This window comes from Manis pentadactyla, chromosome 10 (genome assembly GCF_030020395.1).
Source record: "Manis pentadactyla isolate mManPen7 chromosome 10, mManPen7.hap1, whole genome shotgun sequence".
NCBI classification, from domain to species: domain Eukaryota; kingdom Metazoa; phylum Chordata; class Mammalia; order Pholidota; family Manidae; genus Manis; species Manis pentadactyla.
The window spans coordinates 44,273,338-44,300,215 of NC_080028.1; the positions used below are offsets into that span (position 1 = coordinate 44,273,338).

Sequence of the window (26,878 nt, forward strand, 5' to 3'; positions counted from 1 at the left end):
ATGAGATTTCAAAGACAGGGAATAAAATGAGGTATATATGCCATCCTGAACTAAGGAGAAGAATGGTAAGGGTCTGGGACTTCAAAGGAGAGGAAAGTAATTCACAGGAAGATGAGAGCAAATGTTTGGTAAACAAGTGTTTGTTGGGCAATGGAAAAACAATGTGACATGGAGAGGAATTTTAACAGACAGATTTTGCTAAATTCCTCCCTGTCTACCAAGCCTATCATAATGTAAGCTATCTCTGCTAATAGCTTTCTTCCTGGAATGGGTTTTCTATCTAAATTCTTTTAGGCAGTTAGGAGGAAGAGCAAAGTTTCTTTTTGAGTCTTCTGGGCCTCGAAGCTTTTCAGATCGAAATAATCTGTCTGTCACAATGACACATCTTGGGGCAGCCTGCCCTTGGTCCCTATACTTTCAGATAGACATTTTTGCCCTAAAAATATGATTCTAGCTGCAATCATTCCATTTATATGCCAAGGTCTAGAATGTCATATGATGTGCAAGCTCATACAGAGCCTTGTTGAAACATGTTTCATCCACTATGATCTATGAAAACTATCACATCTAAATTTGTATATTTCTGAAATTTATAATGAAGCATTTCTGTAATATATAATTTTAGCCAGAAATAATATCATGGAAGGAGGCCCCAAGTCAGCTGAAATTACTAATATAATCTGCAAATATGTAGAATCAAACTAAATCAAGATAGGGCAATATTTTATTCATTTTTTTAGAATTTTTTCATTTATTTGACCAAATGAAAGTTTCTGGACCATGTCCTTAAATGCCTGTTTCACTTGCTGGTTCCTTAAGGTGTAAATGAAAGGATTCAATAAGGGGGCAACTGAGGTATTGAGCACAGCTACTCCTTTGCTTAAAGTCACTCTATCATTTGCTGATGGTTTTATGTACGTGAAGATACAGCTACCATAAGAGATGGAAACTACAATCATGTGGGAAGAGCAGGTAGAAAAGGCTTTGGTCCTTTTCTGAATAGAAGGGAATTTGAGAATTGTTTTGATGATGTAGCCATAAGAGAGAATCACTAACATCAGTGTGACCATTAGTGTGACAATAGCCAAGAGAAAACACATTAGCTCTAGGAAATTTGTATCAGAACAAGAGATCTGCAGGATGGGAGATGAATCACAAATAAAATGATCAATGACATTGGAAGCACAGAATTCCAACCTGAGTCCCAAGATCATTGGAGGAAAGATAATCAGGAATCCAGTTACCCAGGAGCTGAATACAAGTTGGTAGCAAACTCTGTTGCTCACGATGGTGGTATAATGCGGGGGTTTACATAGAGCCACATAACGGTCATAGAACATGGCAGCCAGAAGGTAAAATTCAGTTACTCCCAAAAAGATAAAAAAAATAACTGAGTCATACAACTCATGTAGGAAATAGTCCTGTCTTTTGTCACAAGGCTCACCAGAAATCTTGGAATACAAACAGTTGTGAATGAGATTTCTAAAAGGGAAAAATTCCTTAGCAAGAAATACATTGGTGTCTTAAGCTGAGAATGCAGAAGAGTAAGAATAATGATGGTTAAGTTTCCTGTGACACTAAATATGTAGGTAAAAAATAGAAAGAGGAAAACTACAACTTGCAACTCAGGGTTATCTGTCAGACCCAAAAGAATGAACTCTGCATTGAATGGTTTCTCATTTCTCTCTTATGAATTTTATCAAAGCTAGACCAAAAAAGTAAAAAAAAAGGTAAGGATTAACTATTGGAGTCATTAAGAAATAACAAAGAATGAGAGAGAAGCTAACAACATACATTGATCACCAACAATGTGCCAGGCACTATGTCTGGAGATTTACATAAATTTCCTTATTAACATCTGCAGCAACTCTCTTTGAGAAGAATGTTACTCTCTCCACTTTCATGAGAAGGAAATCTAGAGTCAGATTGGAGTTTTCTGGGATATATATCTAAACCCCAGCTTTGTAACAAAAAGTTGATGAATCTTTAATAAATACAAATGCCCAAGACACTCAAACAACTGTTTGAATATTTTTGGTGAGATTTCGACATTTGTTTTTATACAAAGTTTACAAGTTCAAAGACAAATGAGGAACTAACTGTTTGTAATTCAGTTGGGCCCTGAACTCCAAGTCTTTTAAGTACTAAACCTTTGCTTTTTTTTAATTTTATCTTTTTAACTTTATCATACTGAATATTCATTAAAAAGTCCTAGCCTTGAGACATGGATAGATTTTAGAATGTTTATGAATTCACTTAAATAATCCTATGGTAATTGTGTATGAAGAGGGCATGCAATTTCCTTCTAAAGAAGGAGCATTTAACACACAATATGTGCAGAACTCAGTACAACCCAGGCCAACTGGATGGCAAGTCAGAAAATTGCAAATGGAACCTGAAAGATGTAGAATGTAGTCATAATATCATAGAGCTAAAAGAGGTGTCATAGATCATTTGTCCAATCTTGTACATAAAGGTAAAATCCTTTTATAAAATTAAGGAAGGTATCTATTTATCCAGGTTACTTTTAAAATTGCAGTTATAATAATTGATAGCTTTTAAGAATAAGAAAATCTTTGCAACATAAATATAAATAAAAGTGAGAAATCCTTTGTAAATGAAAAAACATACACACTCTTGCAACCACATTTTAAATAGGGATTTTCAACTGTTTACACATTTTAGAAATCAACTACATTGTTTATAAGAACTTTATTAGGAATTTTTTTTTTCCTTCTTCCTCTTCTTTTCTGTCTCCTTCTTCAGAATGTTTTATGAACTAGATTGCAGATCAATTAGACTATTTCCTTATTGAGTTTATCATTAATATTTTCCCTAAAAGACAAAAAGAGAGAAAGGAAGAAAAACCCACAAATAAGTCAAAGAATATATATTCTCTCCTTTAGAATTATCATTCTTGGGAATGAAGAATTTTCTACAAAGAAAATTAAAAAGTGGATATGAGACAGGTTAACAGGAGAAAAAAAAAACTGAAGTTAAATTATGTACAATTTTTTAATAAAGCACAAAAAATGTTTGCTAACAGACCCCAATTTATTTTTAGATTTTCTCTAATGAGGAAGCCAAAAATAGATAAACCTATGTTCAGTAAGTATAGTTTCATTATTTTAGCTTATGATCTAGATATTCAATGAATTTAACTTACCTCACCATTTAGCTTAACAAAACTTTAGGGGCAGTTTACCAAAAAGATCTGAGGAGCTCTTCATAAGTATCTATACTATGAAATATAATTGTTGTAGAAAGTTTTCTATAAACTCTTAATCCACTTAAGTCTATCTAAATCATTTGCTCCCAGTTATGTTAGACTGCCCATGAAAACTTCATGAGACATCAGATAAGGTCAGCCATTATCACAGAACATTTTTTTAAAAACCATTTTCTAACAGGTAGTGCCAACTTATTTCACTTGAAGTAAACTGAGACATAATACACATTTTCATTTTAATGCTGATAATCCTTAAGAGGTTTATTATAATTAAAGAACAACCTTAAATTAGTTTTAATATCAACTATTATCCCAGATCCCATGAACTTGAAAAACATTTGGGTTAGTTTCTTTCAGAATTTCTGAGAGTTTAAGAATGGCCAATTCTTACAAGTACTTATATTCAAATGAAATCAGTTGAATTTGTTAGAAATTAATTTTAACAAAACCAATCAGAGATAGGAAAATGTCACATTTACAATACACACACACACACACACACACACACACAAAAGTACAGACACATGCAAACTAATATCTGTGGAGATTTTATTTGCCCAATTCCTAAAATCTCTGTGTCCCTCTCTGTCTCTCATTTAATTTTCTCAGATGAGAAACTGCTCCTAAGGCTTTGAATTTCAAAGACTGACTATTAGGTCCTAGAGCAGATGGGGGAAGAAAATCTATATCACAAAAGCACAGAGAAACTATGCAAGTTTTTGTTTTTTAAAAAAGAATTTTATGGTAGTTATTTTAATTTTCTTTATTTTCTTAAGTACAGGACAATTTTATTCCAATGTCCTGATCTTTTATTACATCTACAGGCACTTTGAAATGATGGGGAGGTCTAGAGATTGGTAAAAGTAGGTAGACATTAAATTGTTTCTAGAGCTCCAACCTCTACCCTGTGGAAATTAGATTTGCAAAATAAGGACAGCTCTTTTTAAGTCTTGAAGAATTGTTTTTCCATCTTCATAACAAAGACTGACACCTCCATCCATGTTGAAATGTTATTATTTCCCTCTGTGTACCTTTAACTAAGGGGAGATAACTTATAAAACATTTCCATCAGTCTCTATCAATGTGAACTTGACACTGATTTTTTTTCATAAAGTTATTATATCCTTCTAAACATCTTGTCAGGTATCAAGTAAATATGCTGGAACAGTAAATATTTCTGATAGTATCAAATAACCCCATGGAGCCAAGAAGCATCCTAAAAGAGAGTGCAAAACTATTTAGAAGATCTAGAGTGACTCCCAAAGATCACCAAGGAACAAACCTCGACTTGCGTGGCCCAGGCAGGCAGAAAGCCAAGTCGAGGTCCTAGGATGCAAAATGAGACAAGTCAGAGAGAAAGAGTTATCCCCAGGAGAGAAAGTATCAATAAACAATGGGTTTGGATTTGCAAGGGAAGGGACATCATGAAACTCGATTTCCCTCCTCTGCTGTTCCCTGGATATTGTCACCAGTTTATCATTTATAGGAGGGACGAACAGAAAGTTTAGTTATCAGTTTCCTCTGAGAGGGGTTTGTGAATGGTCACATTTTTTTAGAACACCTCTACAAATTTGAGGGGATGTCCTGAAAATTCAGGTAAAGAGCTATATTAAAAGAGCTTCTGCTGTCCATGGGGCATAAAAAATTATGTTTTTGTTCAGTAGTTTAGAATAAATCTGCAAAGTACATTGCATAACAATGGCTGAAATTGGCAGAGGAAATACAGAGCCCAGCAAGGTGGAAGCAAAACAAGCCCAACCTCTGGAGCTTTGGTTAAATTCCTTCTCTTGCTTTCAGCATGTATACGAGTGACCTGTATTCTTTGGGTGTAGATTTAGGTTGGTGTATTATTTATAAATATATTGGGAAAGGAAGTGAAAACATGTAGATGGGCTAGATTTTAAAAAGGGAAATTTATGTTGGATATGGACATTACTTTGTGTTCTAAGCCTAATTTCTGTTCTTTTATCTTATCAAGGGAATTCCTAAGGCTAGCTGTTACAATATAACAATAGAAAGCTCTCTAAAAAGAAAAATGAGATCACATACAAAGGAAAGCCCATCAGGCTATCATCAGACTTCTCAGCAGAAATCTTACAGGCCAGGAGAGAGGGGCATGATGTATTTAATGCAATGAAGCAGAAGGGCCTGGAACCAAGATTACTTTATCTGGCAAGATTATCATTTAAATTTGAAGGAGGGATTAAACAATTGCCAGATAAGCAAAAGTTGAGAGAATTTACCTCCCACAAACCATCTCTACAGTGTATTTTGGAGGGACTGCTATAGAAGAAAGTGTTCCTAAGGTTTAATAGCTGTCACAACTGGTGATAAAACCACAGTAAAGAAAGTAGAACAGCTAATTATTACTAAGCAAATGCAAAATTAAATCAACTCTCCCCAAAGTCAATCAAGGGATAGGCAAAGAGTACAGAATGTGATACCTAATATATAAAGAATGTAGGAGGAAGAGAAAGGAGGAGAAAAAAAAGAACCTTTAGATTGTGGTTGTAATAGCATATTAAGTGAGTTAAGTTAAACTCTTAGATAGTAAGGAAGTTAACCTAGAACCTTTGGTAAACATGAATCTAAAGCCAGCAATGGCAATAAGTACACACTTATCCAAAATCACCCTAAATGTAAAAGGACTGAATGCACCAATCAGAAGACCTAGATTCACTGAATGGATGAAGAAACAAGACCCATTTACATGCTCCCTGGAAGAGACTCACTTTACACCCAAAGACATACACAGACTTAAAGTAAAGGGATGGAAAAAGATATTTCATGCAACTAATAGGGAGAAATAAGCAGGAGTTGCAGTACTTGTATCAGACAAAATAGAGTTCAAAACAAAGAAAGTCGCAAGAGACAAAGAAGGACATTACATAATGATAAAGGGGTCAATCCAACAAGAAGAAATAAACATTATAAATATCTATGCACCCAAAACAGGAGCACCTAAATATGTGAAAAAAATACTAACAGAATTAAAAGGGGAAATAGAATGCAATGCATTCATTCTAGGAGACTTCAACACTCCACTCACTCTGAAGGACAGATCAACCAGACAGAAAATAAGTAAGGACACAGAGGCACTGAACAACACATTAGAACAGATGGACCTAACAGACGTCTAGAGAACTCTCCACCCAAAAGCAGCCGAATACACATTCTTCTCAAGTGCACATGTATCATTTTCAAGAATAGATCATATATTAGGCCTCAAAAAGAGCCTCAGTAAATTTAAAAAGATTGAAATTGTACCAACCAGTTTCTCAGACCACAAAGGTATGAAACTAGAAATAAATTACACAAAGAAAATGAAAAATCACGCAAACACATGAAGGCTTCACAACATGCTCCTAAATAACCAATGGATCAATGACCAAATAAAAACAGAGATCAAACAATATGTGGAGACAAAATGACAACAATAATTCAACACTACAATATCTGTGGGATGCAGAGAAGGATGTGCTAAGAGGAAGGTGTATTGCAACACAGGCATACCTCAGGAAAGAAGAACAATTCCATATGAGCAGTCTAAACTCACAATTAATGAAACTCAAAAAAGAAGAACAAATAAGGCACACAGTCACTAGAAGGAGGGATATAATAAAGATTAGAGCAGAAATAAATAAAATGGAGAAAAATAAAACAATAGAAAGAATCAGTGAAAGCAAGAGCTGGTTCTTGGAGAAAATAAACAAAATAGATAAACCCTGGCCAGACTTATCAAGAAATCAAGAGAATCAAGAGAGTCTACTCACATAAACAGAATCAGAAATGAGAAAGGAAAAATCACAATGGGCACCACAGAAATACAAAGAATTATTAGAGAATACTATGAAAAATTATATGCTAACAAACTGGATAACCTAGAAGAAATGGACAACTTTCTAGAAAAATACAACCTTCCAAGGATGACCCAGAAAGAAACTGACAATCTCAACAGACCGATTACCAGCAATGAAATGAACTGGTAAAAAACTACCTAAGAACAAAACCTTGTACCAGATGGCTTCACCGCTGAATTTTATCAAACATTTAGTGAAGACTTAATACCCATACTTCTTAGTTTTCCAAAGAGTAGAAGAAGAGGGACTACTTCCAAACTCATTCTATTAGGACAGTATTACTCTAATACCAAAACCAGGCAAAGACACCACAAAAAAAAGAAAATTACAGACCAATATCCCTGATGAACATAGATGCAAAAATACTCAACAAAATATTAGCAGACTGAATTCAAAATACATCAAAAAGATAGTCCATCATGATCAAGTAGGATTTATTCCAGGGATGCAAGTATGGTACAACATTCAAAAATCTGTCAACATCATCCACCACATCAACAAAAAGAAAGAGAAAACCACATTATCATATCTATAGATGCTAAAAAAGCATATGACAAAATTCAACATCAATTTATAATAAAAACTCTCAAGAAAATGGTATACAGTACAAGTACCTCAACATAATAAAGGCCATATATGATAAACCCACAGCCAACATTATACTTAAAAGTGAGAAGCTGAAAGCTTTTCCTTTAAGATTGGGAGTAAGACAAGGATACTCAGTCTCCCCACTTCTATTCAACATAGTACCGGAGGTCCTAACCATGGCTATCAGACAACACAAAGAAATAAAAGGCATCCAGATTGGCAAGGAAGAAGTTAAACTGTCCCTGTTTGTAGATGACATGATATTTTACATAAAGAACCCTGAAGAATCCACCTCAGAACTACTACATCTAATATCTGAGCTCAGCAAAGTTGCAGGATACAAAATTAATACCCAGAAATCTGTGGCATTCCTATACACTAATGATGAAAAGCAGAAGGAGAAACCAGGAAAACAATTCCATTCACAGTTGCATCAAAAAGAATAAAATACCTAGGAATAAACCTAACCAAGGAAGTGAAAGACCTATACTTTGAAAACTACAAGACACTCATGAGAGAAATTAAAGAAGATACCAGTAAATGGAAACACAGCCTGGGCTCATGGATAGGAAGAGTTAATATTGTCAAAATGTCCATCCTGCTTAAAGCAATCAACAGATTCAATGAAATTCCTATCAAAATACCAACAGCATTCTTCAATGAACTAGAGGAAATCATTCTAAAATTCATATGGAACCACAAAAGACCCCGACTAACCAAAGCAATCCTGAGAAGAAAGAATAAAGCTGGGGGGATTATGCTCCCCAACTTCAAGCTCTACTACAAAGCAACAGTGATCAAGAAAATTTGGTACTGGCAGAAGAACAGACCTATAGACCAATGGAACAGATTAGAGAGCCCTGATATAAACCCAACCATATATGGTCAATTAATATTTGATAAAGGAGCCATGGACATACAATGGGGAAATGACAGCTTCTTCAACAGGTGGTTTTGGCAAAACTGGACAGGTACATGCAAGAGAATGAAACTGGACTATTGTCTAACCCCATACACAGAAGTAAACTCAAAATGGAGCAAAGACCTGAATGTAAGCCTTGAAACCATAAAACTCTTAGAAGACAACATACACAAAAATCTCCTGAATATAAGCATGGGCAACTTCTTCCTAAACACATCTCCTCGAACAAGGGAAACAAAAGCAAAAATGAACTCATGGGACTACATTATACTGCAAAATTTGTGTATGGCAAAGGATACCATCAACAGAACAAAAAGGCATCCTACAGTATTGGAGAATATATTTGTAAATGACATATCTGATAAAGGGTTAACATCCAAAATACATAAAGAACTTACAAGCCTCAACAACCAAAAAGCAAATAACCCAATTAAAAAATGGGCAGAGGATATGAAGAGACAGTTTCCAAAGAAGTTCAGATGGCCAACAGACAGATGAAAAGATGCTCCACATCACTAATCATTAGGGAAATGCAAATAAAAACCACAATGAGCTATCACCTCACACCAGTAAGGATTGCCACCATCCAAAAGACTAAAAACAACAAATGCTGGTGAGGATGCAGAAAATGGGGAACCCTCCTACGCTGCTGGTGGACTGTAAAATGGTTCAAGCATTGTGGAAAGCAATATAGATGTTCCTCAAAAAACTAAAAATAGAAATACTACTTGACCCGGGAATCCCACTCCTTGGAATTTACCCAATGAATACAACTACTCAGATTAAAAAGACATATGAACTCCTATATTTACTGCAGCACTTTTAAAAGTAACCAAGATATGGAAGCAACCTAAGCATCCATTAGTAAATGAATGGATAAAGAAGATGTGGTACATATACACAGCGGAATACTATTCAGTGATAAGAAAGAAACAAATCCTACCATTTGCAACAACGTGGATGGAGCTGGAGGACATGATGCTCAGTGAAATAAGCCAGACAGAGAAAGACAAGTGCCAAGTGATTTCCCTCATTTGTGGAGTATAACAATGAAGCAAAACTGAAGGAACAAAATATGTAGTAGGCTCAGAGACTCCAAGAAGGGACTAGTGGTTACCTAAGGGTAGGGGTGTGTTAAGGTAGGTGGGGAAGGAATAGAAGGGGATTGACTGGTACTATATTTTGTACACATGGTGTGGGGGGTCACATGGAAAACAGTAGCACAGAGGAGGCAAATAGTGAATCTGTGGCATCTTACTTCACTGATGGACAGTGACTGTATTGGGGTATGGGTGGGGACTTGATAATATGGGTAGATCTAGTAACCACATTGTTTTTTCGTGTGAAACCTTCATAAGAGTGTATATTAATAATGCTTTAATCAAAAAAATTTTTAAAGAAGAAAAAAGAAAGCTCTCTAAAAAGATTTTGTCTTTTATCTATAGCCAATTTAAAGGATCCATCTTCTGGCCATTTATGAGTAAGATCTTAATGGCATCTCAAACCTATATAACTTTTATGAAAAGAACTAGAGGCAACTTTCCAGATTTAAAATATGCACACAAGAAATGTCTCTGGAGGGCATAGATGAAGCAGCCTCCATGATCCAAATGTTCACTCCCGCAAAGAAAGCAAAGGTGTTTGTAGCACATGTGGTAAGGATAGTGTAGTGTAAACGGTGTCTCCATTCTCCCATAAAAATGTGAGATGACTCTAGTCACTGACCCAGGGATCTGTGACATCAGGCAGACTCTCCTGGAAGGGGACTTTTCCAACACTTACCAGCAATGAAGCTTGGGATGACAAATGTCCCTGGGACTGGGACCTCTTATGATAAACTGTTCTGAGAGCTGGGATAGTTGGAGCCTTCTGATCTATAGCTTGTCGGACTCTCCTCCAGATGCATGCCAGTAAGTGCATCCTCTGGGCCACAGAGACTAGAGATAATGCTTTCACCAGTCACAAAGCAAACCTCCCAGGACATAACAAGACAAAATGTGACCTTCACCCAGTTTCTTCATACATCCAAATTTTTCAACAGCTTTAGCTAAGCCTTGGACTCTCAGAAGCCAAACTAATACCTAGGATGGTGTGTCACAGGGTTGGGATCATGTAATGTTTTACTGTCACCTCATTGCACAGAAGTTTTCTTGAAATCAGTGGGTGCCTAGTGTCAATCTAACCCATTCCATGACTGACTTATCCTATCATGAGAGTCTTTGAGTTAGATGGTTGCTCTGACAGCTCGTTAGTGCTCGACCTGTGCCCACCAGTTTTGTGGATTTGATTTCCAATGTGTCCTCTAGCCATAGCCTTTACCCCACATACACATTTAATAATGAAAGAAAAGACACACACTAAGAAAACACATCGTTTCTGGGAGGTAAAAGTCAGCTTATCCAAGTGTACTCAACCAAATTTACAAAGACTCACCAAGCCTGAGGAACTAGTTCCACCAACATTTTCTTCTGCTAATTTAAATTTAGAAAGTGAGAAAAAGGACTCTCACTATTCTTGTTCCATTAGACCCCCACAGATAGATATTCTGGGGGCCTAACATGGTAAAAAATCTTACCTTCTGCTGGCTGTCCATCAGATATCCCAGAATCTCTCAACTGCAGCAGCCTTGAAGCAAGCAAAGTTCAGCAAGATATCCTGCCAAGTATACCGCCTGTTGGGGAGAAAGGATTTTCCCCCACCCTTCAAGGCTCTTCCAGCTGGTCTAAGAATTGAATTTACATGAGACAGACTAACAGGAGAAAAAAAAGCCAAATTTTAATTATGTATGTATGGAGAATCCATAGCCATGAGATTAAAAAGATAGTCATGGAAAATGAAGTACAGATGTGATGCTGAACTGAGGAGGAGGGGTGGGGTCTGTGGCTTCGCAGGAAAGAAAGGCAATTCACGGGCATATGAATGAGTGAATGTCTGGTACCAAACACAGGTTTGCTGGGCAGAAATGAGGGGACATGGAGAGGAATTTTAACAAATACACTTTGCTAAATTCCTCCCGGTCTACCATGCCCAGTTTATATTATAATGTAGTTATCTGTGGTCATAGCTCTATTCCTGGAGCAGCTGCTCCATCTAAAATCTTTTATGCAGTTGGGGCAGTTCGCAGGGATGGAGGTCAGGATCTTCCTGAGTCTTTTGGGTTTTGACTGCTTTTAGCTCTGACATCATTTTTATGCTGAAGTGGCACGTAGTGGGATGGCCTGCCTGTGGCCCCTACATCTTTATCTGGAGCACTGGACTGCTGGTGATAATTCTCTTTCCCAGGATGGTCAGCCTTTTGACTGTCTTTTAAAATCTACTATATATACCTAACATTTTTTTACCACTTTATGTTTTGTTTCCTTTTTCTTAGTTCCTGTGTCAAAATTTATGCCTCCTCAGAATAATTATGTATTACTCCTGTAATAGTATCTTCCCACTTTGATTTTAAAATGTAAAATTTTACTTAGTCCAGAGGGTTTTTCTGACTATTAGAGTCATTTCCAGAATAAGTGGGAAAGGATTTAGGGTTATTCATGATACCTTCTGTCTAAAACTGCTTTCTGTTTATTGGATGCAATGTGTTCTTTTTCACATCTGTTATTTGCAATCAGCATCCTCATAACTTTTTCTTTGAACTAGTAAATGGAAAAATATCTCTCTAGGAAGATGTAATCAGACAATAAGAATTTGATAACTAAAATGTGGCAAATTAATGGCCATATAGTAAATATTTTTTTCTTTCTAGAGATTTCATTAGTCTTCTTTTCTGAACTTACACATTGCTGTATTGAATTTATATAATTAATAAAAAGGCAATGGACAGGTTAATGTGCATGTTTGAATAGGTACCCTTTATACAATTTATATTGCTATACCAGAAAAAAATTAAAACAATTAATCATAAAGCAAAATAAGTCAGACTACTTATAAATATCTGCTTTGTGAAAAATAAAAGTTCCAAACTCTAAAGCACTTACCTTAGTTCCTATATTTTCCTGTATTTTCTTGTAGGGTGTATAAAGGGAGTAAAAAGAACTACTAATGGATTATGAATGTTGAAGTCTAGATAATATTATTCTTTCAAGAAATGGAAAGAAAAATGACTTTTAAGTTCCCACTTCATGTAAAACGATGGAATGTATGCTGTACTTCTGTAAATTTACCACCTTCCTCCTCACCCTTATACGTAAGTTTAAACCTAGGTCAATGTTCTGGACTTGGGTCCTGTAAACTACTGTATTGATTTTGTCCCCAGTAAGGTAAGTTCTCTAGCTTTTACTGTGACTATTTCCAAATGATCTCACATCATACAGTGAAATACATTATTTTTTAAATTTACATCTGGAAATGGAAATGGAAAAAATCCAAAAATATCTGATAAAATTGTTATTATCATATCCCCCAAGTAGGGAGATATTTCTCCATTAATTTCACATGCTAAAAATGTGAGTGTTCTTTTATCATTTAATAACTATGTACTCAAGATATTCTACTGAGAAGAGAAAATAAACAAAACAACACAAAAGAAAACTTTCCCATGAGATTAATGCACAGAGGGCACTAATGATATACAACAAAACCAACTTGTATAGCATATTGCAATAGAATGTGGATGGTCAGTACACACAAGGACATATGAATTTATTAAATATCTGTAAGGGGACAAGAGCAATAGGTGGGTCATGATCATCATCATTATGTTATTCAATATTCAACTTTAACATTTCAAGTTAGAGGTATAAAATCCCATTATGTTTACCACATTTAGGAAATTATTTCACTCAAAAAATTCTTGTTGAGATGGTTGGAAAGTTAATCATTTTATTGTGTGTTGTGGCATGTGCCAAGGTAATTGATTTGGGGTTAGGTTGCCTGAGTAAATAAAGTCCAACATAAGGAGAGCAGACCCAAAGGAAACATTACTGATTGAAATGAGATATGGTACGAGAACTGTATCCAAGAGTATAAAATACAGGACACTTCTTGTGGCATCAGAAACTAAGGACGACAGACATTAGTAACTATAAGGCATTTCTCTCAGATATGTTAAAAACAAAAACATTAGAAGAACAGATGTCTTAACCCTTGACTTACAACATATGAAAGAAATAGAAAATCTGTGATGTGGAACAGAAATGCGCCGTATTCCTTACATACCTGAGTAGAGTGGCAAAGGCTGGGTATTTACATGGACAACAAGGTCATCAAGAGGCACGGAATAGAAGGAGGTCCTTGGTTGGAAACTTCTGCCAGGGAACTAGCAGAACTGTCTTTCATAAAGATGGCATTCTTCCAGGCAAATAGGCATTGCTTATGATAATTCCTAATATGATAAACTATGAAATAAAACTATCACATGATTATCTGTAGCTCTGAATTACTCCTGATGGTAGGATTCTTGTAATGATCAAGGAAAGATTTGCTAAATACAAACTTCAAGTTTTCCCATTAACTGAGTCTGGATAATTTAAATGTATACTGAAACAATTCTAAAATAAGGCATCTTATTAAGTGTTTTAATAATGAATAACCTAGCCCTTCTGTGGACAACATGAGAATAAAAGGAAATATTAATTGTGTTATAGTTGAAAAGAAAGGAAATATCTGAGAAGATTAAATATTATTTTATGAAATTGAATTATTGTAAAAAATAAGAAAACATTAATAAGTGAATAATTTGTAGTCAAAGGATAGAAGAGCATTGCAGCTATGCAATAAAAGCAGGGTTAGTAAAGTTAAAGTATGAACTTTCTAATAATAGCACATAAATGAATGCATAGTTCCTTTTCTGTTGTCTTTGAAATATCAGCATATATTTCATTTTAGAAAATCTAAATGGAAGACTGTCTAGTTCCTCTCCTCTGAACAAATTTCAATGTCCAAGGAGAAGGGAGGGGGATAGAATGAGGAGGTAAGTGAATTTATTTGTTCTTTGTTAAGTTTTATTCTTTCCCAGGTTGTTTATGTATTTAGACATATACGATTGTGTAAGTTCAGGTTGTACAACATGTTGATTTGATACACTTATATATTGTAAAATGATTACCACAGTAACATTAGCTAACACCTGTATCAAGTCACACAACTGCCATTTCTTGTTTTGTGATGAAATGACTTCAAATCTACTCTCTTAGCAACTTTCCAGTATATAATACCATATTATTAGCTATGATCATCATGCTATACATCCGATCTCCAGAAATTATTTATCTTATAACCAGAAGTTTATACCATTTGACCAACATCTCCCTATTTCTCCCAAGGCCCAGCCCCTCCTAATCACTATTCGACTCTGTTTCTATGAGTTTGGCTTTTTAGATTCCACCTATAAGTGATATCATAAGGTATTTGTCTCTTTCTGTCTCATTTAGCTCACTTAGCATAATTCCTTCAAAGTACATCTACATTTTCCTAAATAGGAGGATTTCCTTCTTTGTCATATCTTAGAGGTATTTTATTTATATATATCACATGTCCCTCTCCATGCATCTGTAGATGGACACTAAGGATATTTCTGTATCTTGACTTCTGTGAATAATGCTGCACTTAGCATGGGGGTGCAGATCTCTCTCCAAGATCCTGATCTCATTTTCTTTGAATATATATATATATATATATATATATATATTGAGAAGTGAGTTCACTGAGTTTTCTTCTGCTTGGTTTAGTTTATTTTTGAAAGTTTTTGTTGAATTCTTCAGTTTAGTTATTGTGTTTTTCAGCTCTAGGAGTTTTTCATGATGGTTTATTTTTCTCGACTGGCTTATTTAGTCCATGAGACCCAAAAGAAACATTACTAAGTGAAAAGAAATACGAGGTAAGTGATGGTGTATTCTGAGGTGAAGGATGGTGGATAAGAAGAAACTAAGAGGAATCTGGATTCTAGGTGACTGTTAGTCTACACCTAGACTTGTGCATAAATATGTTGTCTGCTAAATGCAGCTGACCGTAACCCTGACTGATACTCTTACCTCTCTCTGGATGTGGGCTGTAACTGAAATATCTCCGTCTGTGGAAGAAATGCCCTGCATGAACTGCTTATGTTTCCAGATTCGTCTGTGTTAATCCATATGCGTATTACTTATATCTTAGAGTCTCATTCTTTGCAAAAAGTCCCCTTACCTTGGTAAAGGATTCTTGGTTGGGTTGCAAATATACTTGGTGCTGAAGCTACAGTGATTTAAAGAGTTCCTTTACAATTGCTAGAAAGTTATTCTGACTTTCCACTTGTGTTTTCAATTTGTCTTTTTCTCTGTGTCTTCAAGGCCAGACATACAAAGCCTTAGCACCCCACATTATTTTTAATTTTTCATATTTTAAATAAAGATTTTTTTTAAATTTTGTATTATTAATCTACAGTTACATAAAGAACATTGTGTTTACTAGACTTCCCCCTTCACCAAGTCCCCCCCACAAACCCCATTACAGTCACTGTCCATCAGCATAGTAAGATGCTGTAGTATCACTACTTGTCTTCTCTGTGTTGCCCAGCCCTCCCCTTTCCCCCACCCCGCACATTATACATGCTAAAGTCATATTACCCCCTTTATTTCCCCCCAACCACTTTTCCGTCCCTACTCTCCCACCCTCCCTGTCCCTTTCCCTTTGGTAACTGTTAGTCCATTCTTGGGTTCTGTGATTCTGCTGCTGTTTTGTTCCTTCAGTTATCTTTTGTTCTTATACTCCACAGATGAGTGAGATCATTTGGTACTTGTCTTTCTCCACCTGGCTTATTTCACTGAGCATAATATCCTCTAGCTCCATCCATGTTGTTGCAAATGGTAGGATTTGTTTTCTTCTTATGGCTGAGTAATATTCCATTGTGTATATGTACCACTCTTCTTTATCGATTCATCTACTGATGGACACTTGGGTTGCTTCCACTTCTTGGCTATTTTAAATAGTGCTGTGATAAACATAGGGGTGCATCTGTCTTTTTCAAACTGGAGGGCTGCATTCATAGGGTAAATTCCTAGAAGTGGAATTCCTGGGTCAAATGGTATTTCTATTTTGAGCTTTTTGAGGAACCTCCATATTGCTTTCGAAAATGGTTGAACTAGTTTACATTCCCACCAGCAGTGTAGGAGGGTTCCCCTTTTTCCACATCCTTGCCAACATTTGTTGTTCGTCTTTTGGATGGTGGCGATCCTTACTGGTGTGAGGTGATATCTCATTGTGCTTTTAATTTGCATTTCTCTGATGTGTAGCAATATGGAGCACCTTTTCATGTGTCTGTTGGCCATCTGAATTTCTTTGGAGAACTGTCTGTTCAGCTCCTCTGCCCTTTTTTTAATTGGATTATTTGCTTTTTGTTTGTTGAGGTGCATGAGCTCTTTATATATTTTGGATGTCAAGCGTTTATCGGATTTGTCATTTATGAATATATTCTCCCATACTGTAGGATGCCTTTTTGTTCTATTTGTGGTGTCCTTTGCTGTACAGAAGCTTTTCAGCTTGATATAGTCCCACTTGTTCATTTTTGCTTTTGTTTCCCTTGTCCGGGGAGATATGTTCATGAAGAAGTTACTCATGTTTATGTCCATTTTTGCCCTATGTTTTTTTCTAAGAGTTTTATGGTTTCATGACTGTCATTCAGGTCTTTGATCCATTTCAAGTTTACTTTTGTGTATGGGGTTAGACAGTGACCCAGTTTCATTCTCTTACATGTAGCTGTCCAGTTTTGCCAACACCAGCTGTTGAGGAGGCTGTCATTTCCCCATTGTATGTCCACGGCTCCTTTATTGTATAATAATTGACCACCATATATGTTTGGGTTAATATCTGGTCTCAATCCTGTTCCACTGGTCTGTGGGTCTGTTCTTGTGCCAGTACCAAATTTTCTTGATCATTGTGGCTTTGTATTAGGGCTTGAAGTTGGGATGCGAGATCCCCCCTGCTTTAGTCTTCCTTCTCAGGATTGCTTTGGCTATTTGGGGTCTTTGGTAGTTCCGTATTAATTTTAGAACTATTTGTTCCAGTTCGTTGAAGAATGTTGTTGGTATTTTGATAGGGATTGCATTGAATTTGTAGAATGCTTTAGGCAGGATGGCCATTTTGACAATATTAGTTCTTCTTAGCCAAGAGCATGGAATGAGTTTCCATTTTTTAGTGTCCTCTTTAATTTCTCTTAAGAGTGTCTTGCAGTTTTCAGGGTATAGGTCTTTCACTTCCTTGGTTAGGTTTATTCCTAGTATTTTATTCTTTTTGATGCAATTTTGAATGGAATTGTTTTCCTGATTTCTCTTTCTGCTAGTTTATCCTTAGTTTATAGAAAAGCAACAGATTTATGTATGTTAATTTTGTATCCTGCAACTGTGCGAAATTCTAATATTTGTTCTAGTAGTTTTGGAGTGGAGTCTTTAGGGTTTTTTATGTACAGTATCATGGCATCTGCAGATAGTGACAGTTTGACTTCTTCTTTACCAATCTGGATTCCTTGTATTTCTTTGTTTTGTCTGATTGCCACTGCTAGGACCTCCAGTACTATGTTCAATAACAGTGGGGAGAGTGGGTATCCCTGTCTTGTTCCCAATCATAGAGGAAAAGCTTTCAGCTTCTCGCTGTTAAGTATGATGTTGGCTGTGGGTTTGTCATATATGGCCTTTATTATGTTGAGGTACTTGCCCTCTATATCCGTTTTGTTAAGAGTTTTATTATGAATGGATGTTGAATTTTGTTGAATACTTTTTCAGAATCTGTGGAGATGATCATGTGGTTTTTGTCCTTTTTGTTGATGTGGTGGATGATGTTGATGGATTTTTGAATGTTGTACCATCCTTGCATCCCTGAGATGAATCCCACTTGGTCATGGTGTATGATCCTCTTGATGTATTTTTGTATTTGGTTTACTAATGTTTTGTTGAGTATTTTTGCATCCATGTTCATCAGGGATATTGGTCTATAATTTTCTTTTTTGGTGAGGTCTTTGCCTGGTTTTGGTATTAGGGTCATGTTGGCTTCATAGAACGTGTTTGGAAGTATTCCCTCCTCTTCTATTTTTTGGAAAACTTTAAGGAGAATGGGTATTATGTGTTCTCTATGTGTCTGATAAAATTCCGCAGTAAATCTATCTGGCCTGGGGGTTTTGCTCTTGGGTAGTTTTCTGATTACTGCTTCAATTTCGTTTCTGGTAATTGGTCTGTTTAGATTTTCTGTTTCTTTCTGGGTCAGTCTTGGAAGGTTGTATTTTTCTAGGAAGTTGTCCATTTCTTCTAGGTTTTCCAGCTTGTTAACATATAGATTCTCATAGTATTCTCTAATGATTCTTTGTATTTCTGTGGGGTCTTGAAAGATGCAACAGTGGGAACGTTTCCTTAAAGACAAGAAGATTCAACAATAACATTAACCACAGTGTACTTCAAAACAGTGAAACATTTGGCATGGAGCCAGACTTCTTCTTATTTTGTTCTTATGAAATCATGAAAGACCGTTTTCTTCCTTATTATTTCTATTTAGATAAAAAGAGAAATATAGTAAAAGGAGGGAAAATATAAACACAAAAGTATACTTAATATTAATATTCTGAATATATAATCTCAATATTTTTTGTAAATATAAATGCTGTATATGAATAAGTTAAAAAATGTGATTGCCTTTCTTTAAGGACAAAGACACCCAACCACTGAGAATTTCACATGGCTCTACCTAATATATTCCTATATTTAGACAGATATTACACAGAACACAAATATATAATCGATGTCATATTTCAATCTCATGTGTTTCTTTATAGTAATAATCAACTTCTATGTTTATAATGATGGTAAACATAGAAATACATTTTACATGTTTTATAACTTCCTACTTTCCTTAACAATATGGCATGTACTTTTCTTGAAGAATTTATGAACATACATCATTATTTTGAGTGTGCTGCTTTATCTTTTAGATTATTCCATCACATTTTCAAATGATTGTAAATTACAAAATTAAGTGCTAATTTTTCTATTATTAAAATAACTATGATATTTAACTGTATGGTTATACAAAAATTTTAAATTCTTATTTTTCTCATTTTAAAATTACTAAAAAATAACAAGAAGCATTGTTATAAAAATATATATTTACAAAAATTCAAATTCTTAGAATTATAATTTCAGTTAAAATATATTCATATTTTGAGGGTTGTTTATTATATTATTAATATGCTTTCTGAAATGTAATTATCCCCTGATATACCGAGCTATAGCTCATGGATTACCTGTATTTTCCTATTATGTATTTCTAGTCATTGTATTAATTTAATTTTTAAGTTAAATTAAAATATAAATAAAGGAATCACAAATCTCAAGTGGACAATTCAACAAATATTGCAGTGAAAACAGCATGCAACTGTCAGGAAAAGGAAAGTGATGTAGATGGAAATATGGCCACACAAAGGAATGAATAGCAACAGAAATAATAAAAACATTGATAAAAATATTTTATTATTTAAAAAAATGATTAACAAATAATAAAATGAATAAAAACAGTAATTATAATAATGTAAAATATATAACAGCAATAACACAAATATGAAATTGTCAGAAATGGAATTACATTGTCAGGTTCTTATATTGCCTCAGTGTTATTTGAAGTTAGTCTGGTAAATTGAAAATACATAGTATCACCCCTGAATCAACTAGAAACAAATGTTAGAGCTACTAGTCCATCACAGGAATGTCCTAATACCATAACCTGTGAATACATTATCTTAAATGTTAAATAAAAATTAGGGTTGCAGATGGAATTAAGGTTACCAATCATCTACCTTTAGAATAGGGAAGTTCTCCTTATTATCTAGGTGGGCCCAAAGCAGTAACAAAGATCCTTAAGTGGAAGAGGGGGGCATAAAAGGAGAGTCAGAGGGTATCTGACCACAGAAAAACAGTCACAGATAAACAATATTATTTACTTTGAAGATGAATAAAGGGCTTGATTACTTTAACAGTGTGGGAGCCTCTAGAGTGTGAAGAGTCAAGGAAACGGATTCTGCCCTGGAGCTCCCAGAATGAGACACCTTGATTTTCATCCGAGTGAGACTCATGTTGGATATCTGACCTAAAGAATTTTTAGATAATAAATGTGTGCTGTTTCAAGCCACTGTGCTGTACAGCAGCAGTAGGGAAGTAATAAGATAAATTCAAAACATAAATTTTCACTTAATCCAAAGTAGGCATAAGAAGGAGAAAAATGAAACAAGTAACAGATGGTACACATTGAAAACAATTAGCAAATTACAGATTTAAGATTGGACATATAAAAATTGCATTATGTGTAACTAGTCTAAATACTCCCATTAAAAGGCAGAGATCATCATACTGAATAAACAAGCAAAACCTAACTACATGCTGTGTATAATAAATTCATTTTAAGTATAAAGAGACAAATGAGATAAAATTAAGAGGATATAAATGAATATAACTTGCTAGCACCAATCTAAAGAATCTGGAATTGCTATATTAATATTAGACAAACTAGATTTCAGAGCAAAATTTAATTCCAGAAATAAAGAAGGCAGTTTTATGATTAAAGTGGTCAGTTTCTTAAAATGGAATAGAAATTCTCAGATTTTATGCTCTTAATAACAGGGTTTCAAATTACATGAGGCAAAAATTGATAGTATGTAAGGAGAAATAGACAAAATACAACTATAGTAGCATATTTCAATGCTCCTCTCTCAATAATGGCAAACAAACAGAAAATCAGTAAGGATATAGAAGACTTGAGCAACACTTTAAACTAATGGCCAATGGGTAGAACAACTAGACAGAAGGTCAACAACGAGGTTGAAGACTTGAAAAACTCTTTAAATTATTGAGACTTAACAGACATCTATAGAACATTCCTCCCAAAAGAATACACCTTGTTTTCAAGTGCACACTGAACTTTTGACAAGTTAAGCCAATCCTGGGCTATAAAACAGTTCTTGGTAATTATAAGAGCATTCAAATCACACATAATGTGTTCTCTGACAGGAGTGAAATTAAATTGTAAATTACAAGGGAGATCTCCAGAAAATCGCTAGATATCTAGAATCTGAATAGCACACTTAAAAATAAGGCATGTTTCAAATAGGAAATATAGGGAAATTGTAAAGAAGATGGCTTCACTGGTGAATTCTACCAAGCATTTAGAGAATTAAATGCCAACCCTTCTCAAAATCTCCTAAAAATATGAAGAGAAGGGACTGTTTACAAATTTATTTTATGAGGTTAGTATTACCCAAATTCCAAAGCCAGAAATGTTACTACAAGCAAAGAAAACTATAGGCCAATATTTCTGTTGAACATAGACACAAAAATGTTCAACAAAATATGAGCATGAGAAATTGAACAGCAAGTTAAAAGGGAGCATATACCATGACCAAGTGGGGTTTATCCCTGGGATGCAAGAGTATTTCAACATGAAAATCAATACATATGATTAATAGAATGGAGGATACAAATCACATGAATATCTCAGTAGATACAGAAAATGCCCGTGACAATTTCAAATGCTTTCATGATTAAAATCACTCTAACTGGTTATAGAAGGAAGTTATCTCACATAATAAGGCAACATACATGAAACCTACAGGTAACATGATCCTCAGTTGTAAAAAATGGAGACCTTTCCCTCTAAGATCAGGAATAAGATAAACATGCCTACTCTTGACACTTCTGTTCAAAATAGTATTGGAAATCATAGTCACGGCAACCAGGTAAGAAAAATTAATTAAAGGGGATGTAAATAGGAATGAAAGTAGTAGAATTATGTGCTGGCAGATGACTTAGCTTTAGCAAACTATAAAGACTCCACTAAAAGCTGTTGGAACTAATAAATAAATTCATTAAATTACAGGACAAAAATAAAAACAAGTTGTACTTCTATACACTAACAATGAACTATCTGAAATGGAAATTAAGAAACCAGTTCCATTTACAATATCATTGTGTTTTTTCATACATTCACAGCAATAGTGTATAACTCCTTTTGGGTTCCTGGACCCAATTCCTGTGTGTTTGTGTGTGTGTGTGTTTGTCTTCCCATGCTGTGTGTGTGTGTGTGTGTGTGTGTCTTCCCATACTGTGTGTGTGTGTGTCTTCCCATGCTGTGTGTGTGTGTTTCTCTGTGTGTGTGTGTGTCTTCCCATGCTGTGTGTATGTGTGTGTCTTCCCATGCTGTGTGTGTGTGTGTCTTCCCATGCTGTGTGTGTGTGTGTGTCTTCCCATGCTGTGTGTGTGTGTGTGTGTGCCTTCCCATGCTGTGTGTGTGTGTGCCTTCCCATGCTGTGTGTGTGTCTGTGTGTGTGTGTGTGTCTTCCCATGCTGTGTGTGTGTGTGCCTTCCCATGCTGTGTGTGTGTGTGTTCCCATGCTATGTGTATGTGTGTGTGTGTGTCTTCCCATGCTGTGTGTGTGTGTCTTCCCATGCTGTGTGTGTGTGTCTTCCCATGCTGCGTGTGTGTGTGTGTCTTCCCATGCTGTGTGTGTGTGTGTGTCTTCCCATGCTGTGTGTGTGTGTCTTCCCATGCTGCGTGTGTGTGTGTCTTCCCATGCTGTGTGTGTGTGTGTGTCTTCCCATGCTGTGTGTGTGTGTGCCTTCCCATGCTCTGTGTGTGTGTGTGTGTGTCTTCCCATGCTGTGTGTGTGTGTCTATGTGTGTGTGTGTGTTTATTCCCATGCTGTGTGTGTGTGTGTGTGCCTTCCCATTCTGTGTGTGTGTGTGTTCCCATGCTGTGTGTGTGTGTGTTCCCATGCTGTGTGTGTGTGTGTGTGTGTGTCTTCCCATGCTGTGTGTGTGTGTGTGTGTCTTCCCATGCTGTGTGTGTGTGTGTCTTCCCATGCAAAACACCAGGCAATTATCCAACACCAGCAGGTATCCAAGAACTCAACTCAATTCTGACTCTTTGCCAGGAGACAGCACCAGATTCCCCAGGCTAGTGACTCCATCTTGCAAGACTGCCATCCACTCCCCAATCCAGATGCTAGGCTGTTCCTTGTGCTTTTGACCAACCAGCAATAAACTGGATGTTCCAGTGACTTCCCCCTTCGGTTTGATGAATTTGCTAGAGTGGCTCACAGAACTCAGGAAAGTATGCTTAGCAGTTTAATAAATGATGCCATAAAGGATACAAGTTAACAGCCAGGTTAAAAATACATAGAGCAAGATCCCAAATAAAGGAGGTTCTATTTTTGTGGAGTATGGGGCCTGGCTTGGTGGCATGTGGGCGTGCTCTGGTTCCTCAAGTGTGGAAGCTTTCTCAGAGAAGCAGGATGTAAGAGTGGGATGTGCTCTTCTCATGGGTTTTTGTGAAAGCTTCATTGCATTGTCATGATTGACTATCTTTTGCCATTGGCTGATTCAAACTCTAGTCCCAACCCTTCAGTGGGGTCCAAAAGTCCCTCATTAACATGAGAAGACCCCCATCTCACCTTTAAGTCTCTGCCATGTTTTCAGGAACTATGGATAGAGACCAAATATACCCGGGTAATATATATTTCTAATCTGAGTGACCAAATATGTATCTCTTTTAAATCATATCACAGTAATCTATAATAATAAAATATTTAGGAGAAAACTTAAGGAAATGAAAAACTTGTACATTGAAAATTGTAAAAACCGGTTTTTGAAGATATGAAAGAAGAAAAATAAATGGAAGACATCTTGTGTCTATGGATTGAAAGATCTAACACAGTAAAATATCCATACTACCAAAAGTGATTTATTGATTCAATACAGTCTGCATCAAAATACCAATGTCGTTTTTCACAGAAATAAAAAATTCTTGAAATTCATATAAAACCACAAAAGATCCCCAAAAGCCAAAGTACTCTTGAGAACAATAACAAAGCTGCAAGCATAAAACTTCCCTATTTCAAAAGTACAAAAATGTATTCTGCATCATAGCTGAAGGTTGATTTAAAGGAAATAATAAATTTATAATAAAAGTAAAATGTATAATGAAAAATATATTCAAAAAATTGGAGAGTCAGAATTAGCTTGAGGTATTCAGTTTTTTTGTAGCAGGAAAATGTTTTTTTAAAGAATCACCAAGTTTCAGCTGTTAGGATTGATTTCCAATTAGGAGAGAATGCACCAAAAAAAATTAGATATTCCCCAATTATACAAACTTACAACTATTGAGATAAAAAGAATCTTCATATTTTATTTGTCAAAATAAATTTAAAAACAACACATAAAGGATACTTCATATTTGTGAATATACCAATTAATGTGAATATATTTATACAAGAAATGTATGGAGGGTATAATCTGAGACATGGAGAGTGGTTATTAAGTTTAATTTTCCTAGTTTTGTTATCTTAATTTTTAAATAATAAAAAGCAATTACTTAAGGTAAACATATGTTACTAAAGGAGAAAATGGGTAATTTGTATTCTGTTACAGCATTTAGCAGCTATGGATGTTATTGAATTAAAGGAGGGAAAGGTAGGCTTGCTCTTTTTCATTTGCTTTTTATTTTGTGTCAAGTCCTATGTTGAATAATGTTGTGGAATTTTCACTTCTCTGAGGACATTGTCCCCACTGCTGCCTGTTTCAGAATCTTTGCCAAAATATTACACAGAAGATTCATAAATGACTTTGGAACCTAATTCATCTGGGGTTTATGTCCTCATATACGCCTATGCAAACCTTTCTCATCCTTCTAGTCCCAGGAAGTACAGGGATAAACACCCAGCTGAAATCAATATGGCTGTGGCCTTTGAGAAACTTAGAGAATTATTTTTTTTAAGAAACGGTTTGATATGTTTTACCAAAAGTACAGAGATATGAATAGTTAACTGAATTGTGCTAAAAAGAAATTAGAGTTTATAATTTTGAATTGATTGAAGACTTTGATAGGGCTGGATTTGTATATCAACAAATAGTAGGTCACCTTAAAATAAGTGAAATGAAGGACTTCTTTAAGCAACCTTGAGTTGGAAATCGTCTGCTGACAAAATTTGCATTCCTGCACTCTATCTAAAGTGTTCAGTTTTCTAAGAGACAAAATAAGGAAAACATTTATCTACTATAGTGTCAATATATTTTCAAGATATTTAGGAGCAAGAACAAGGCTTACAGTTTCCAGGGTTGGGTAAGGCACAGTTGTGTTAAGACTAAAGGAAAGAGAGGTCAGTGGCCTCTGTATGTTTCCTTTTCTATATCTTTAGTCTATTATCTACTTAATTATTTTAATTGATCAATCTATTGTTACTCTTCATGTAATTTATTGTTAGTTGTGTGATGCTCATATTCTTGAGAGTGCCCAGCTCATCCTAAAACATCAAACAAGGGTCATCCCTGCATCCCTTTACCAAAATCCTGTAAACTCTTGGAAGAATTACTATGGGAAATGGTCAGATGGTGAGTACAGAGTATCTCCCACTTCTGAAGAAAAGGACTACATTAAAGCAATTAAGCGAAACCCTCACATAGCCAATTAATTAAAATTTATATAGCAAATGATGTGGGGTTTTATTTTCAATGTATTTATGGCCTTAAACAAGCATTGGTGAACAAAATCATTTAGCAGGCAATAATGTAGTTAGTTGGTGTTAACTGAGGAATAACAAATGACCAGTTGACGGTCCAAATCCAGAATTTAACATTTTTAATCTCTGTTGTTAATATGTTTCTGACAGGTGTATTGGGGAAGCAGGAATGGAATCCATAAAAGCAAAACTGTTTCTCTGCCAAACACAGGACCAAGTCAGGTAACACTTTTTTTGCCTTCATGCAGGTTTTATGTGTATTCTGAATGTGTAGTCAGGTTATGGTGTGACTCAGGAGACCTCAGAGCATTTCCTCCACCAACCATAAAAGCCACTAAGAATCCCATCAACAAGAGTCAGGGATACAGGAAAAGTAAGAGCTGTCAGAGTAGTTTTAACACTGAGTCCAGTTAATAAATAATATGACTTGATCTAGGTCTGAGGGAAAATATTACCTTGAATAAACTCTATATCTTATTCTCCTTGCTCTGTGGTTATTACATTAAGCAAGACAAAAAAATCATGTTTCCAATAATTTTTTCACATCCTCTATTAAGCATAGAGTGTGACAAAAACACATAAAGAGTTCTTAACATGGCTTGGGAGATTTGGAAGGACTTTTCTGAAAAATCCAAGTAGAAAAAAGGAATGAATCACCAAGAACCAAGTATAGGTCAGAATCGGTAAATGGATGTAGTAAGCTGGAGGGAAAAAACATACATGGTTAGATGAAATTTTTTTCCAGACAGGTAGCCCACGTAGGATGACTTGGGCAGTGGAACAGGGTCTTCAACTGTGTTGGTAGATGGATCTAGAAGCAT

General features: G+C 35.5%; 1 pseudogene; it reads right to left on the reverse strand.

Moving 5' to 3' along the window:
- Positions 1-728: 728 nt before the first annotated feature.
- LOC130679298 (olfactory receptor 6C70-like) lies at positions 729-26,878 on the reverse strand (annotated as a pseudogene).